Raw genomic sequence first — 7,501 nt, forward strand, 5'->3', positions numbered from 1 at the left:
ATCTATGCCTTTTTCTTTTTGGCTACCCCCCGTGTATGGGGGAAAAGCCTTTGGTATATGTATGTATGTATATATATATACATATGTATATATATATATTATATACATATATATACATATGTATATATATATATATATATATATATACACATACATATCTACATACATACATATATATATGTATATATATATATATATATATATACACATACATATCTACAGCTCTTGTCTGCAAGGAGCTTGCCCGTTTCAACATCGACGTGGCAGCTCATAGTGAGACCAGACTACCAGAAGAGGGTAGCATCAGGGAAGCTGGGGCGGTTTATACCGTCTTCTGGAAAGGGAAAGCCCCCGAGGAGTCACGCATCCATGGTGTTGGCTTTGCCATCCGATCACAGCTCGTACAACAGTACAATCTCGCATCAACCGCCATTAATGAGCGACTGATGACTGTTCGTACACCTCTTACCCAGAATAAACACCTCACCCTGATATCGGTGTATGCCCCAATACTCACTTCAAGTGATGAAGACAAGGCTACCTTCTACACCCAACTCGATCACACCATCCAGGCAGTGCCGCCAACGACAAACTCGTTGTGCTAGGGGATTTTAATGCCCGAGTAGGCAAGGACCATCACCTGTGGGAGGGTATCATTGGCCACCATGGTATTGGTAACTGTAACGTAAATGGTCAACTCCTACTGGGTCTCTGTGCCGAACATGAGCTCATTGTCCCTAACACCTTATTCAGGTTACCAAAACGACAGAAAACCACATGGAAACATCCTCGGTCTAAACACTGGCACATACTAGACTATGTCTTGACCAGAGCCAGAAACAAAAAAGACATCTGCATCACCCGACCCATGCCCGGGGCGGATGACTTTTGGACGGACCACAGACTCCTGATCTCGCGACTCAACATCAAGCCCCAACGACCACCTAGGCGGGCACCTGACAGCATGCCACACCGCCGCTTTGAATGTGGCAAATTCCGCAATCCACAGCTGGCACAAAGCTACAAAGAAGCGTGCGGAAGACATCTCGTGGACCCTGTGGATCAGGCTTCAGTAGAAGACCTCTGGACCACCCTTAGAGACGCCATGACCCGGGCAGCGGAGGAAACAATAGGTTGTGCCAGGAAAAAGCACCAGGATTGGTTCGATGAGAATGACGAAACCAACTGTAGATTGAGAGAAGCAAATAAATGCCTTGGGGGATTGAAAAGTGGCATGATAAATAAGCATCTGGGAATTGATGCAAAGAGAAAATCATATGAAGGGGTAGTCGTACCTACGACACTGTATGGGCGAAGACTTGGAATAGAGAGGCAGAAAGGAGAAGCTTAAATGTGTTTGAGATGAAGTGTCTGAAAAGTATGGTAGGGGTAACAAGGTCGGCTAGAGTGAGAAACGAGATGAGCAGGGGTGGAAAGGGAGATAACAGATAGGGTTGATGAGAAAGTATTGGGATGGTTTGGATACATGGAAAGAATGAGTAAAGGAAGATTGGAAAAAGAGGTGTGGAAAGCGGAGGTGAATTTGAGGAGACGACCGAAGATGAAATGGGTGGAATGAAAGGGAATTTGAGCAAGAGGGAAATGTCTGTTTAGCAAGGAAGGGAGAAGGCAGGGGATAGGGGTGATTGGAAGATGGTCGTGTATGGATGATATTTTGATGCAGCTCGAAGGAATTTCTTCCTGTGTTCTCTACATTCCGCGTGAGGGGACGTGTGAGTGAAGCGGCCCTGCTGTGGATGTGTTGTTTATTGCTGACCCTGGCAGTGGACGAGTGACAAGGATGAACCCATCATCCACGGGGAGCTAAGATAAGAGGGAAACAAGGGTGGTGGATGGGAGTTTGGGTGTGTCTTTGACTTGACTACCTCCCTTATAAGAGGAAGAAACCCTTGGTATATACATAGATGGATAGACATTTAAAATTTCCATAGATTAAATTAAAAATCAAACACAAATCAATTACATTTTCTTCAAGGTCATCTCTTGTCCTTGCCAATACCTTAACAATAGACCAGTTTGTGTTGGAAAAGGCCATTATTTGACTGCATTATTTTAACACTATATCTGTGTTGTGAAATTATGTTTTCATTTATTTTCCTGTTTGATCGATGTAAAACATATCACGACTTTTACAAGGGACTTTGTGTACTATTCCTGAATTGCTTTTTGGACTATATATTCCCCATTCATAAAAGACCTAATATACAAGTAGCTTTCAAAGATAATAATAATGTTAAAAGATCTCATAATAAATAGTCCTAAAAGCAACTCGGGAGTGATACACACACACACACACACACACACACACACACACACACACACACACACACACATATATATATATATATATATATATTTATATATATATATATGTACACATATATATGTATATGTATATATATGTGTGTATATATATATATGTATATATATACATATATACATATATACATATATATATATATATATATATATATGTAAGCGGAATAGGATTCACAGGAGTCTTAGTCTTGAGTTTATTCCTGACTAGTTTCGCAGGTATGCTTTTTCAAAGGAATATGTGTACAAACGGGCTGTGGGCATTATGTACGTACATGGGGTGGACCTCACCACCTCCCCGAGTTACCATAGTTGGTGACGAATGTGAACATCACATTGTGGCTAGCGTAACAATGAAGATTATTATTATTATTATTATTATTTTTTTTTTTACAATTAAATATGATAACACTAATAACAAAGAAATTATTAATAGAAAAATGTAACAATAGTAATGATAACAATGAAGAAAAATATTTAAAAAATAATAGTAACAATAATAATAACAAAAATGATAATAACAATACAGTAGAAGTAATAATAATAATAATGAAAATAATAACAATAAAATTAAAGTAATAATAATATAATAGAAATAAAAAAATATAATAAAAATATGATAATACTAATAACTAAGAAATAGAAATTATTAATTATAACAATAATAGTGATAACAACGATAATAAAAAAACGAAAAATTAAATATTTAAATAATAAAGGTAACAATAATAATAATAAAGATAATGAAAGTAATAATAATAATGATGGTAATAATAAAAATGTAATAATAAAATTATAAATATATATAATGATAGTAATAATAAATAAATAAATAAATATAATAACAATGATAATAGTGTTGAAAATAAATAGTAACAAATAGTATTAAAAGAATAAATCATGATTAAAAGTTGGGGCAAGGTAGCATGGAGGAGCGTCAGAGTGAAAGGAAGAAAGCTGGAGAGGGTAGGCCGAAGTGGGAAAAAGGTATCTATGGGAAGCCATTCTTGGAGGGCAAGTGTCGCGGTAGATTTTGTCCATTTCAAGTCACCAGTTCTCTTGTTTGTGTTTTTGTGGTGACATGAAATGGTAGATACCTTTTTCCCACTTCGGCCTACCCTCTCCAGCTTTCTCCCTTTCACTCTGACGCTCCTCCATGCTACCTTGCCCCAACTTTTAATCATGATTTATTCTTTTAATACTATTTGTTACTATTTATTTTCAACACTATTATCATTGTTATTATATTTATTTATTTATTTATTATTACTATCATTATATATATTTATAATTTTATTATTACATTTTTATTATTACCATCATTATTATTATTACTTTCATTATCTTTATTATTATTATTGTTACCTTTATTATTTAAATATTTAATTTTTCGTTTTTTTATTATCGTTGTTATCACTATTATTGTTATAATTAATAATTTCTATTTCTTGGTTATTAGTATTATCATATTTTTATTATATTTTTTATTTCTATTATTATTATTACTTTCATTTTATTGTTATTATTTTCATTATTATTATTATTACTTCTACTGTATTGTTATTATCATTTTTGTTATTATTATTGTTACTATTATTTTTTAAATATTTTTCTTCATTGTTATCATTACTATTGTTACATTTTTCTATTAATAATTTCTTTGTTATTAGTGTTATCATATTTAATTGTAAAAAAAAAAAAAAAAAAAAATCTTCATTGTTACGCTAGCCACAATGTGATGTTCACATTCGTCACCAACTATGGTAACTCGGGGAGGTGGTGAGGTCCACCCCATGTATATAATGCCCACAGCCCGTTTGTACACATATTCCTTTGAAAAAGCATACCTGCGAAACTAGTCAGGAATAAACTCAAGACTAAGACTCCTGTGTTTCCTATTCCGCTTACATCAACCTGTCAGAATGTCTCAACATATATATATATATATATATATATATATATATATATATATATATATATATATATATATATATGTATAGTGGTCCTAATCCAACTCGTGTTTTCCTACCACCTTTTTCACTCAATTGTCTCACCTTCAAACTACATACACAAATAAGCACACAGAGTACATATACATACATACATACATACATACATACACACATTCATACATACATACATTCATACATACATGCATACATACATACATACATGAATACATACATACATACATGAATACATACATACATGAATACATATATACATACATACATATATATATACATACATACATATGCATACACACATGCACGCACACATACACACACAGGTCTCGTCAGGAAGCGAGCCGTTGTTTAACATAGATGGATGGATGACTGCGAGCAGAACCTTGCAACCACGAAGGTAAGGAACTATTCCTGGAGAGGAAGGAGTGTGTAAATACGTGTGTATATACGTGTGTGATTCACCATGGTCTTGGATCGCGTGTTGGACTCGCGATCGACAGCTATTTCCCTCCCGGAAGAGAGCTCAGAGCTCATATATGACCGATCTATGGGTAATGCTGTGACCTTGCACACACACAACTCCCCACCCACGAGAGTTGGAGTAACAACCTGCAGCGCAGCGATACTGAAATTACTTCAGCCCTGGGCGGGATTCGAACCCGGTCCGCCGTAGTAGCAGCCAAGAACTCTACCACTACGCTGCGTGTGTGTGTGTATATGTGTGTGTGTGTGTGTGTGTGTGTGTGTGTGTGTGTGTGTGTGTGTGTGTGTGTGTGTGTGTGTGTGTGTGTGTGTGTGTGTGTGTGTGTGTGTGTGTGTGTGTGTGTGTGTGTGTGTGTGTGTGTGTGTGTGTGTGTGTGTGTGTGTGTGTGTGTGTGTGTGTGTGTGTGTGTGTGTGTGTGTGTGTGTGTGTGTGTTTACCTAACTGTATTATATAGGAGAAGAGTAACGTTCGTTGGGTCCTGTTTCCTACCCTTCAATTTATCATTCCTCGCCTCAAATTTGCGCGCGCGCGTGTGTGTGTACGTGTGTATTTGTGTGTATGTTTGTATATGTATGTATGCATGTGTGTGTATGTATGTCTGCAATGTGTGTATGTATGTGTGCAATGTGTGTATGTATGTATGTATGTATGTATGTATGTATGTATGTATGTATGTATGTATGAATGTATGTATGTGTGTATTTATGCATGTATGTACCGTATGTATGTATGTATGTATGTATGTATGTATGTATGTATGTTTATGTATGTATGTATGTATGTATGTATGTATGTATGTATATGCTGGCGCGGATATACGCATCCCCCAAGGAAGTAGTTTAACCAACAACAAACCAGAATAATTTACCAGAACGCGATGTTCCTGTAGTTCCGGTGGTGGGGTTCTTCCTGTACATGCCCACGCTCCAGTCCCGGCGCGTATCTTGCGGCAACGCTACTAACCTGACCGCCGCCCCTCCCACCCGCTTTTATGGGCGCCGCAGGATGCCACACGTCGCCATACAGTCTTATTCCCAGTACGGTTTTTCTCTCTCCGTGTTTATTGCTGATTTGTCCGAGTTCATTTCCTTCCTGTGATCCCTGGGCAGTCAGAGGTCATGAATTTATTTGATTGGTATGAGCCATAGCAAATCTTAGAACATTTCAAATAAGTCATTTTTCGACCCTTAAAGGGGTAATAAATATTGTCATTTCGATATTTAATTCAATCGCATTGGTGGTCTCAATTCTATCTCAGCTGAATAAAATCGTCTGGTGCTAGCCTGTATAAAATCATGAGATATCCCAGTTGTTGTTTTTTCTATATACAACCTTTGCCACTTGATAGTGTAGGCCCTACGGTTTCTTGCATTTTCCTCCGTTCTTATGCTCTTATGGCTCCAGACGATTTCATTCAGGCCCGGGGAACTTCATTTGCATTATTCTGATAGTCTTCTGTAAGTTGAATAAAATCGCCTGGCAGCGCCAGCCTGAAATAAATCTTTAAATTATTCATTGGAGTTTTTGGCACATAACTCGTCATAAAGATATTTGATCAGACCTCTCCACTGGCATGTGCTTCATTGCAAAGGTATGTGAAGCTTTCCAAGACCTCAATATCCTCGCCACATGCATGGACAGACTGAATTCTGTCATCCAGTAAGATCCTTCAAACTCCAGGACCTTGGTCTCGGTCCAGGAGACCTGGAACCCAAGCTGCCTCGCCTCCCTGTGTGCAGTGACTTTTACCAGACTCTAGACAGCAGACACTACCACTTGCAACCCGCAGATCATTGCCCTCACCTCCAATTTTCAGTGATTCTGTTTTGACGTTGCAAATGCCAGCCGCATTTCCACCCTTCAACTTGCAGACTTTTTTACCTCTGTCAAAGAGGGCGGGGGTTTGTCTACAAGTGGATCGACAACCGCCACCTGGAAAAGCCGCCCATGGTTCAGATGAGTGTAAGGGACTGATAGCTCGATCGCTGCCCTTTGTAACTATGGTTCGAATTCCTCCCACTATATAACTCTTCTAATCTCCGGATAATTGATGTTGATTTAGAATAATCTCTACATTCTCCAAGTAGAGAGATGTTATACGGGCCTTTTATCACATCCCGTGTTTCTGGCGATAGGCTGCTCTTTATTACACATGAAAAAGGTAAAATAAAGAGACAACAACCGATCGCATGGCAGGTATACTCGTACAAGTTTCTTCAAGCAGAAGACTCCGACGTCGGAGGAGAGCTATCAAGAACTTTGTGGCTCAGGTCTCCGCGATCTTTGACCTCGAAGAACTTTCTGACGCAAGTGACAGCGAGCTCGGCAGGTCCTGAGGGCGCTTGAAGATAATTGCTCTCGTCTCGTTATGTCCAACCAGTTTAATTAGCGGATGAGGTAATCGGCTGTCATTAAGCTCAGGTATACATGGCAGTGCATGAACTGCATGCGTGTACGCACGTACACGTGTGTGCATATATGTACATATACGTGCACAGATTTGTATATACGGACGTACATAATGTAAATGGTTACACAATTACATACACACAAACACACACATATACACACGCACACATAGATGTTCGCATGTATGCACACACATACGCACATATGCACATAAATACACACATACACACACATATCACATATATCCACATGCACACACATATATACGCCCACACAAACATACACACACACACACAAACACACA

The 7,501-nt window shown here is 38.1% G+C and overlaps 1 protein-coding gene across 1 annotated transcript in view; it reads right to left on the reverse strand.

Moving 5' to 3' along the window:
* LOC143025434 (17-beta-hydroxysteroid dehydrogenase type 6-like) overlaps positions 1-5,760 on the reverse strand; it is a gene marked incomplete in the record, with an annotated part of 80,060 nt that extends 74,300 nt beyond the window's left edge. The window contains 1 exon segment of the mRNA XM_076185098.1: positions 5,657-5,760.
* Between the last annotated feature and the right edge of the window lie 1,741 nt (positions 5,761-7,501).

This window comes from Oratosquilla oratoria, chromosome 5 (genome assembly GCF_046742065.1).
Source record: "Oratosquilla oratoria isolate Oo_2021 chromosome 5, ASM4674206v1, whole genome shotgun sequence".
Taxonomy (NCBI): domain Eukaryota; kingdom Metazoa; phylum Arthropoda; class Malacostraca; order Stomatopoda; family Squillidae; genus Oratosquilla; species Oratosquilla oratoria.